Raw genomic sequence first — 9,781 nt, forward strand, 5'->3', positions numbered from 1 at the left:
AGTTGTTTATTGAAATGTGGCATTTTTTCTTGGTGCACTTCCCTATGTCCAGTTATACAACAAGATCAGGGTGGCGATGGTCAGTTCTTGAGCTTCGAACGGGCAGAAAGGTGAGAAATTGTCGCTTTTTGACCATTTGTGTCCACGCGTCACTTTCAACGTACCTCTCTATAACAAGAGCCAGCAGCAATATGAGTGACCGCTTGGATTTGATTTTTGGTTTGCTTGTAGGCCGCTGGCACCCGCATTCAGTGACGCTGAACATTTGGCAATGCTACGAATAATTTAGTCGCAAAGTGAAGAATCACGGGCAAAAAGGCACAAAACTTCGAGATAGGTTCTGTTCAGCTTTGAGCAGCCCTGGGCGAGTTGTTTATTGAAATGTGGCATTTTTTCTGGGTACACTTCCCTATGTCCAGAAATACAACAAGATCAGGGTGGCGATGGTCAGTTTTTGAGCTTCGAACGGGCAGAAAGGTGAGAAATTGTCGCTTTTTGACACTTTGTGTCCACGTGTCACTTTCAACGTACCTCTCTATAACAAGACCCAGCTGCAATATGAGTGACCGATTTGATTTGATTTTTGGTTTTCTTGTAGGCCGCTGGCACCCGCATTCAATGATGCTGAACATTTGGCACTGCTGCGAATAGTTTAGTCGCAAAGTGAAGAATCACGGGCAAAAAGGCCCAAAACTTCGAGATAGGTTCTGTTCAGCTTTGAGCAGCCCTGGGCGAGTTGTTTATTGAAATGTGGCATTTTTTCTTGGTGCACTTCCCTGTGTCCAGCTATACAACAAGATCAGGGTGGCGATGGTCAGTTCTTGAGCTTCGAACGGGCAGAAAGGTGAGAAATTGTCGCTTTTTGACCATTTGTGTCCACGTGTCACTTTCAACGTACCTCTCTATAACAAGACCCAGCTGCAATATGAGTGACCGCTTTGATTTGATTTTTGGTTTGCTTGTAGGCCGCTGGCACCCGCATTCAGTGACGCGGAACATTCGGCACTGCTACGAATAGTTTAGTCGCAAAGTGAAGAATCACGGGCAAAAGGCCCAAAACTTCGAGATAGGTTCTGTTCAGCTTTGAGCAACCCTGGGCGAGTTGTTTATTGAAATGTGACATATTTTCTTGGTCAACATACCTATGTCCAGCTATACAACAAGATCAGGGTGGCGATTGTCAGTTCTTGAGCTTCGAACGGGCAGAAAGGTGAGAAATTGTCGCTTTTTGACCATTTGTGTCCAAGTGTCACTTTCAACGTACCTCTCTATAACAAGACCCAGCTGCAATATGAGTGACCGCTTTGATTTGATTTTTGGTTTGCTTGTAGGCCGCTGGCACCCGCATTCCGTGACGCTGAACATTTGGCACTGCTGCGAATAGTTTAGTCGCAAAGTGAAGAATCACGGGCAAAAAGGCCCAAAACTTCGAGATAGGTTCTGTTCAGCTTTGAGCAGCCCTGGGCGAGTTGTTTATTGAAATGTGGCATTTTTTCTTGGTAAACTTCCCTATGTCCAGAAATACAACAAGATCAGGGTGGCGATGGTCAGTTCTTGAGCTTCGAACGGGCAGAAAGGTGAGAAATTGTCGCTTTTTGACCATTTGTGTCCACGTGTCACTTTCAACGTACCTCTCTATAACAAGACCCAGCTGCAATAGGAGTGACCGCTTTGATTTGATTTTTGGTTTGGTTGTAGGCCGCTGGCACCCGCATTCAATGACGCTGAACATTTGGCACTGCTGCGAATAGTTTAGTCGCAAAGTGAAGAATCACGGGCAAAAAGGCCCAAAACTTCGAGATAGGTTCTGTTCAGCTTTGAGCAGCCCTGGGCGAGTTGTTTATTGAAATGTGGCATTTTTTCTTGGTGCACTTCCCTATGTCCAGTTATACAACAAGATCAGGGTGGCGATGGTCAGTTCTTGAGCTTCGAACGGGCAGAAAGGTGAGAAATTGTCGCTTTTTGACCATTTGTGTCCACGTGTCACTTTCAACGTACCTCTCTATAACAAGACCCAGCTGCAATAGGAGTGACCGCTTTGATTTGATTTTTGGTTTGGTTGTAGGCCGCTGGCACCCGCATTCAATGACGCTGAACATTTGGCACTGCTGCGAATAGTTTAGTCGCAAAGTGAAGAATCACGGGCAAAAAGGCCCAAAACTTCGAGATAGGTTCTGTTCAGCTTTGAGCAGCCCTGGGCGAGTTGTTTATTGAAATGTGGCATTTTTTCTTGGTGCACTTCCCTATGTCCAGTTATACAACAAGATCAGGGTGGCGATGGTCAGTTCTTGAGCTTCGAACGGGCAGAAAGGTGAGAAATTGTCGCTTTTTGACCATTTGTGTCCACGCGTCACTTTCAACGTACCTCTCTATAACAAGAGGCAGCTGCAATAGGAGTGACCGCTTTGATTTGATTTTTGGTTTGCTTGTAGGCCGCTGGCACCCGCATTCAGTGACGCTGAACATTTGGCACTGCTGCGAATAGTTTAGTCGCAAAGTGAAGAATCACGGGCAAAAAGGCCCAAAACTTCGAGATAGGTTCTGTTCAGCTTTGAGCAGCCCTGGGCGAGTTGTTTACTGAAATGTGGCATTTTTTCTTGGTGCACTTCCCTATGTCCAGTTATACAACAAGATCAGGGTGGCGATGGTCAGTTCTTGAGCTTCGAACGGGCAGAAAGGTGAGAAATTGTCGCTTTTTGACCATTTGTGTCCACGCGTCACTTTCAACGTACCTCTCTATAACAAGAGCCAGCAGCAATATGAGTGACCGCTTTGATTTTATTTTTGGTTTGCTTGTAGGCCGCTGGCACCCGCATTCAGTGACGCTGAACATTTGGCAATGCTGCGAATAGTTTAGTCGCAAAGTGAAGAATCACGGGCAAAAAGGCCCAAAACTTCGAGATAGGTTCTGTTCAGCTTTGAGCAGCCCTGGGCGAGTTGTTTATTGAAATGTGGCATTTTTTCTAGGTGCACTTCTCTATGTCCAGCTATACAACAAAATCAGGGTGGCGATGGTCAGTTCTTGAGCTTCGAACGGGCAGAAAGGTGAGAAATTGTCGCTTTTTGACACTTTGTGTCCACGTTTCACTTTCAACGTACCTCTCTATAACAAGACCCAGCTGCAATATGAGTGACCGATTTGATTTGATTTTTGGTTTTCTTGTAGGCCGCTGGCACCCGCATTCAATAATGCTGAACATTTGGCACTGCTGCGAATAGTTTAGTCGCAAAGTGAAGAATCACGGGCAAAAAGGCCCAAAACTTCGAGATAGGTTCTGTTCAGCTTTGAGCAGCCCTGGGCGAGTTGTTTATTGAAATGTGGCATTTTTTCTTGGTGCACTTCCCTATGTCCAGCTATACAACAAGATCAGGGTGGCGATGGTCAGTTCTTGAGCTTCGAACGGGCAGAAAGGTGAGAAATTGTCGCTTTTTGATAGTGGTGAAACGAATATACCGAATATTCGAATATTCGTTCGGTTTGTCACATTCGAACAAATATTTCTCATGGCGAATATTCGTTAACCCGGTATGCAGAGTTTACCGGGCAACTTCAAACCTCCATAACTTCGTGAATACTTGACCGAATCACTTCATCGAAAGGTCTATCGGCATTAGAATACTCACAGCTGTCGTCTCGAAGCAACCCGAACGCGAGCCGAGGTCCTGGAATGGAGTTATGGCTGTCGAACGAAAATCACGTCTCAAGCTGGGTTTTTAGCGTGTAACATTCACTTCAGCTGGGGATTTGGTGAAAATTGACCTAGAAATGATGGAAAATATGCGCCTTCGTTTGTCATGCCTAATAATAGCAAGAGTACATTTTATATACTCTTGATAATAGTGACAATATCCAACAAAATGACTGAGAGGAGGGCGTGTGATGTCATCCGTGTTAACGAAAGAATATTCGTTCGTTCGTTCGTTAAGCCAAAGAATATTCGGCTACTGGGTTTTGATATTCGTTTCACCACTACTTTTTGACCATTTGTGTCCACGTGTCACTTTCAACGTACCTCTCTATAACAAGACCCAGCTGCAATATGAGTGACCGCTTTGATTTGATTTTTGGTTTGGTTGTAGGCCGCTGGCACCCGCATTCAATGACGCTGAACATTTGGCACTGCTGCGAATAGTTTAGTCGCAAAGTGAAGAATCACGGGCAAAAAGGCCCAAAACTTCGAGATAGGTTCTGTTCAGCTTTGAGCAGCCCTGGGCGAGTTGTTTATTGAAATGTGGCATTTTTTCTTGGTGCACTTCCCTATGTCCAGTTATACAACAAGATCAGGGTGGCGATGGTCAGTTCTTGAGCTTCGAACGGGCAGAAAGGTGAGAAATTGTCGCTTTTTGACCATTTGTGTCCACGCGTCACTTTCAATGGACCTCTCTATAACAAGAGCCAGCAGCAATATGAGTGACCGCTTTGATTTGATTTTTGGTTTGCTTGTAGGCCGCTGGCACCCGCATTCAGTGACGCTGAACATTTGGCACTGCTACGAATAGTTTAGTCGAAAAGTGAAGAATCACGGGCAAAAGGCCCAAAACTTCGAGATAGGTTCTGTTCAGCTTTGAGCAGCCCTGGGCGGGTTGTTTATTGAAATATGGCATTTTTTCTTGGTACACTTCCCTATGTCCAGGAATACAACAAAATCAGGTTGGCGATGGTCAGTTCTTGAGCTTCGAACGGGCAGAAAGGTGAGAAATTGTCGCTTTTTGACCATTTGTGTCCACGTGTCACTTTCAACGTACCTCTCTATAACAAGACCCAGCTGCAATATGAGTGACCGATTTGATTTGATTTTGGGTTTGCTTGTAGGCCGCTGGCACCCGCATTCAATGATGCTGAACATTTGGCACTGCTGCGAATAGTTTAGTCGCAAAGTGAAGAATCACGGGCAAAAAGGCCCAAAACTTCGAGATAGGTTCTGTTCAGCTTTGAGCAGCCCTGGGCGAGTTGTTTATTGAAATGTGGCATTTTTTCTGGGTACACTTCCCTATGTCCAGAAATACAACAAGATCAGAGTCGCGATGGTCAGTTTTTGAGCTTCGAACGGGCAGAAAGGTGAGAAATTGTCGCTTTTTGACACTTTGTGTCCACGTTTCACTTTCAACGTACCTCTCTATAACAAGACCCAGCTGCAATATGAGTGACCGATTTGATTTGATTTTTGGTTTTCTTGTAGGCCACTGGCACCCGCATTCAATGATGCTGAACATTTGGCACTGCTGCGAATAGTTTAGTCGCAAAGTGAAGAATCACGGGCAAAAAGGCCCAAAACTTCGAGATAGGTTCTGTTCAGCTTTGAGCAGCCCTGGGCGAGTTGTTTATTGAAATGTGGCATTTTTTCTGGGTACACTTCCCTATGTCCAGAAATACAACAAGATCAGAGTCGCGATGGTCAGTTTTTGAGCTTCGAACGGGCAGAAAGGTGAGAAATTGTCGCTTTTTGACACTTTGTGTCCACGTTTCACTTTCAACGTACCTCTCTATAACAAGACCCAGCTGCAATATGAGTGACCGATTTGATTTGATTTTTGGTTTTCTTGTAGGCCACTGGCACCCGCATTCAATGATGCTGAACATTTGGCACTGCTGCGAATAGTTTAGTCGCAAAGTGAAGAATCACGGGCAAAAAGGCCCAAAACTTCGAGATAGGTTCTGTTCAGCTTTGAGCAGCCCTGGGCGAGTTGTTTATTGAAATGTGGCATTTTTTCTTGGTGCACTTCCCTATGTCCAGCTATACAACAAGATCAGGGTGGCGATGGTCAGTTCTTGAGCTTCGAACGAGCAGAAAGGTGAGAAATTGTCGCTTTTTGACCATTTGTGTCCACGTGTCACTTCAACGTACCTCTCTATAACAAGACCCAGCTGCAATATGAGTGACCGCTTTTATTTTATTTTTGGTTTGCTTGTAGGCCGCTGGCACCCGCATTCAGTGACGCGGAACATTTGGCATTGCTGCGAATAGTTTAGTCGCAAAGTGAAGAATCACGGGCAAAAAGGCCCAAAACTTCGAGATAGGTTCTGTTCAGCTTTAAGCAGCCCTGGGCGAGTTGTTTATTGAAATGTGGCATTTTTTCTTGGTAAACTTCCCTATGTCCAGAAATACAACAAGATCAGGGTGGCGATGGTCAGTTCTTGAGCTTCGAACGGGCAGAAAGGTGAGAAATTGTCGCTTTTTGACCATTTGTGTCCACGTGTCACTTTCAACGTACCTCTCTATAACAAGACCCAGCTGCAATATGAGTGACCGCTTTGATTTGATTTTTGGTTTGGTTGTAGGCCGCTGACACCCGCATTCAATGACGCTGAACATTTGGCACTGCTGCGAATAGTTTAGTCGCAAAGTGAAGAATCACGGGCAAAAAGGCCCAAAACTTCGAGATAGGTTCTGTTCAGCTTTGAGCAGCCCTGGGCGAGTTGTTTATTGAAATGTGGCATTTTTTCTTGGTGCACTTCCCTATGTCCAGTTATACAACAAGATCAGGGTGGCGATGGTCAGTTCTTGAGCTTCGAACGGGCAGAAAGGTGAGAAATTGTCGCTTTTTGACCATTTGTGTCCACGCGTCACTTTCAACGTACCTCTCTATAACAAGAGCCAGCAGCAATATGAGTGACCGCTTTGATTTGATTTTTGGTTTGCTTGTAGGCCGCTGGCACCCGCATTCAGTGACGCTGAACATTTGGCACTGCTACGAATAGTTTAGTCGAAAAGTGAAGAATCACGGGCAAAAGGCCCAAAACTTCGAGATAGGTTCTGTTCAGCTTTGAGCAACCCTGGGCGGGTTGTTTATTGACATATGGCATTTTTTCTTGGTACACTTCCCTATGTCCAGGAATACAACAAGATCAGGTTGGCGATGGTCAGTTCTTAAGCTTCGAACGGGCAGAAAGGTGAGAAATTGTCGCTTTTTGACCATTTGTGTCCACGTGTCACTTTCAACGTACCTCTCTATAACAAGACCCAGCTGCAATATGAGTGACCGCTTTGATTTGATTTTTGGTTTGCTTGTAGGCCGCTGGCACCCGCATTCAATGATGCTGAACATTTGGCACTGCTGCGAATAGTTTAGTCGCAAAGTGAAGAATCACGAGCAAAAAGGCCCAAAACTTCGAGATAGGTTCTGTTCAGCTTTGAGCAGCCCTGGGCGAGTTGTTTATTGAAATGTGGCATTTTTTCTGGGTACACTTCCCTATGTCCAGAAATACAACAAGATCAGAGTTGCGATGGTCAGTTTTTGAGCTTCGAACGGGCAGAAAGGTGAGAAATTTTCGCTTTTTGACACTTTGTGTCCACGTTTCACTTTCAACGTACCTCTCTATAACAAGACCCAGCTGCAATATGAGTGACCGATTTGATTTGATTTTTGGTTTTCTTGTAGGCCGCTGGCACCCGCATTCAATGATGCTGAACATTTGGCACTGCTGCGAATAGTTTAGTCGCAAAGTGAAGAATCACGGGCAAAAAGGCCCAAAACTTCGAGATAGGTTCTGTTCAGCCTTGAGCAGCCCTGGGCGAGTTGTTTATTGAAATGTGGCATTTTTTCTTGGTGCACATCCCTATGTCCAGCTATACAACAAGATCAGGGTGGCGATGGTCAGTTCTTGAGCTTCGAACGGGCAGAAAGGTGAGAAATTGTCGCTTTTTGACCATTTGTGTCCACGTGTCACTTTCAACGTACCTCTCTATAACAAGACCCAGCTGCAATATGAGTGACCGCTTTGATTTGATTTTTGGTTTGCTTGTAGGCCGCTGGCACCCGCATTCAGTGACGCTCAACATTTGGCACTGCTGCGAATAGTTTAGTCGCAAAGTGAAGAATCACGGGCAAAAAGGCCCAAAACTTCGAGATAGGTTCTGTTCAGCTTTGAGCAGCCCTGGGCGAGTTGTTTATTGAAATGTGGCATTTTTTCTTGGTGCACATCCCTATGTCCAGCTATACAACAAGATCAGGGTGCCGATGGTCAGTTCTTGAGCTTCGAACGGGCAGAAAGGTGAGAAATTGTCGCTTTTTGACCATTTGTGTCCACGTGTCACTTTCAACGTACCTCTCTATAGCAAGACCCAGCTGCAATATGAGTGACCGCTTCGATTTGATTTTTAGTTTGCTTGTAGACCGCTGGCACCCGCATTCAGTGACGCTGAACATTTGGCACTGCTGCGAATAGTTTAGTCGCAAAGTAAAGAATCACAGGCAAAAGGCCCAAAACTTCGAGATAGGTTCGGTTCAGCTTTGAGCAGCCCTGGGCGAGTTGTTTATTGAAATGTGGCATTTTTTCTTGGTGCACATCCCTATGTCCAGCTATACAACAAGATCAGGGTGGCGATGGTCAGTTCTTGAGCTTCGAACGGGCAGAAAGGTGAGAAATTGTCGCTTTTTGACCATTTATGTCCACGTGTCACTTTCAATGTACCTCTCTATAACAAGACCCAGCTGCAATATGAGTGACCGCTTCGATTTGATTTTTGGTTTGCTTGTAGGCCGCTGGCACCCGCATTCAGTGACGCTTAACATTCGGCACTGCTGCGAATAGTTTAGTCGCAAAGTGAAGAATCATGAGCAAAAGGCCCAAAACTTCGAGATAGGTTCTATTCAGCTTTGAGCAGCCCTGGGCGAGTTGTTTATTGAAATGTGGCATTTTTTCTTGGTACACTTCCCTATGTCCAGCAATACAACAAGATCAGGGTGGCGATGGTCAGTTCTTGAGCTGCGAACGGGCAGAAAGGTGAGAAATTGTCGCTTTTTGACCATTTGTGTCCACGTGTCACTTTCAACGTACCTCTCTATAACAAGACCCAGCTGCAATAGGAGTTACCGATTTGATTTGATTTTTGGTTTGCTTGTAGGCCGCTGGCACCCGCATTCAGTGACGCTGAACATTTGGCACTGCTGCGAATAGTTTAGTCGCAAAATAAAGAATCACAGGCAAAAGGCCCAAAACTTCGAGATAGGTTCGGTTCAGCTTTGAGCAGCCCTGGGCGAGTTGTTTATTGAAATGTGGCATTTTTTCTTGGTGCACATCCCTCTGTCCAGCTATACAACAAGATCAGGGTGGCGATGGTCAGTTCTTGAGCTTCGAACCGGCAGAAAGGTGAGAAATTGTCGTTTTTTGACCATTTGTGTCCACGTGTCACTTTCAACGTACCTCTCTATAACAAGACCCAGCTGCAATATGAGTGACCGCTTCGATTTGATTTTTGGTTTGCTTGTAGGCCGCTGGCACCCGCATTCAGTGACGCTGAACATTTGGCACTGCTGCGAATAGTTTAGTCGCAAAGTGAAGAATCACGGGCAAAAAGGCCCAAAACTTCGAGATAGGTTCTGTTCAGCTTTGAGCAGCCCTGGGCGAGTTGTTTATTGAAATGTGGCATTTTTTCTTGGTGCACTTCTCTATGTCCAGCTATACAACAAGATCAGGGTGGCGATGGTCAGGTCTTGAGCTTCGAACGGGCAGAAAGGTGAGAAATTGTCGCTTTTTGACCATTTGTGTCCTCGTGTCACTTTCAACGTACCTCTCTATAACAAGACCCAGCTGCAATATGAGTGACCGCTTTGATTTGATTTTTGGTTTGCTTGTAGGCCGCTGGGTCCCGCATTCAGTGACGCTGAACATTTGGCATTGCTGCGAATAGTTTAGTCGCAAAGTGAAGAATCACGGGCAAAAAGGCCCAAAACTTCGAGATAGGTTCTGTTCAGCTTTGAGCAGCCCTGGGCGAGTTGTTTATTGAAATGTGGCATTTTTTCTTGGTGCACTTCCCTATGTCCAGTTATACAACAAGAT

This window comes from Sycon ciliatum, chromosome 5, assembly GCF_964019385.1.
Source record: "Sycon ciliatum chromosome 5, ocSycCili1.1, whole genome shotgun sequence".
Classification (NCBI taxonomy): domain Eukaryota; kingdom Metazoa; phylum Porifera; class Calcarea; order Leucosolenida; family Sycettidae; genus Sycon; species Sycon ciliatum.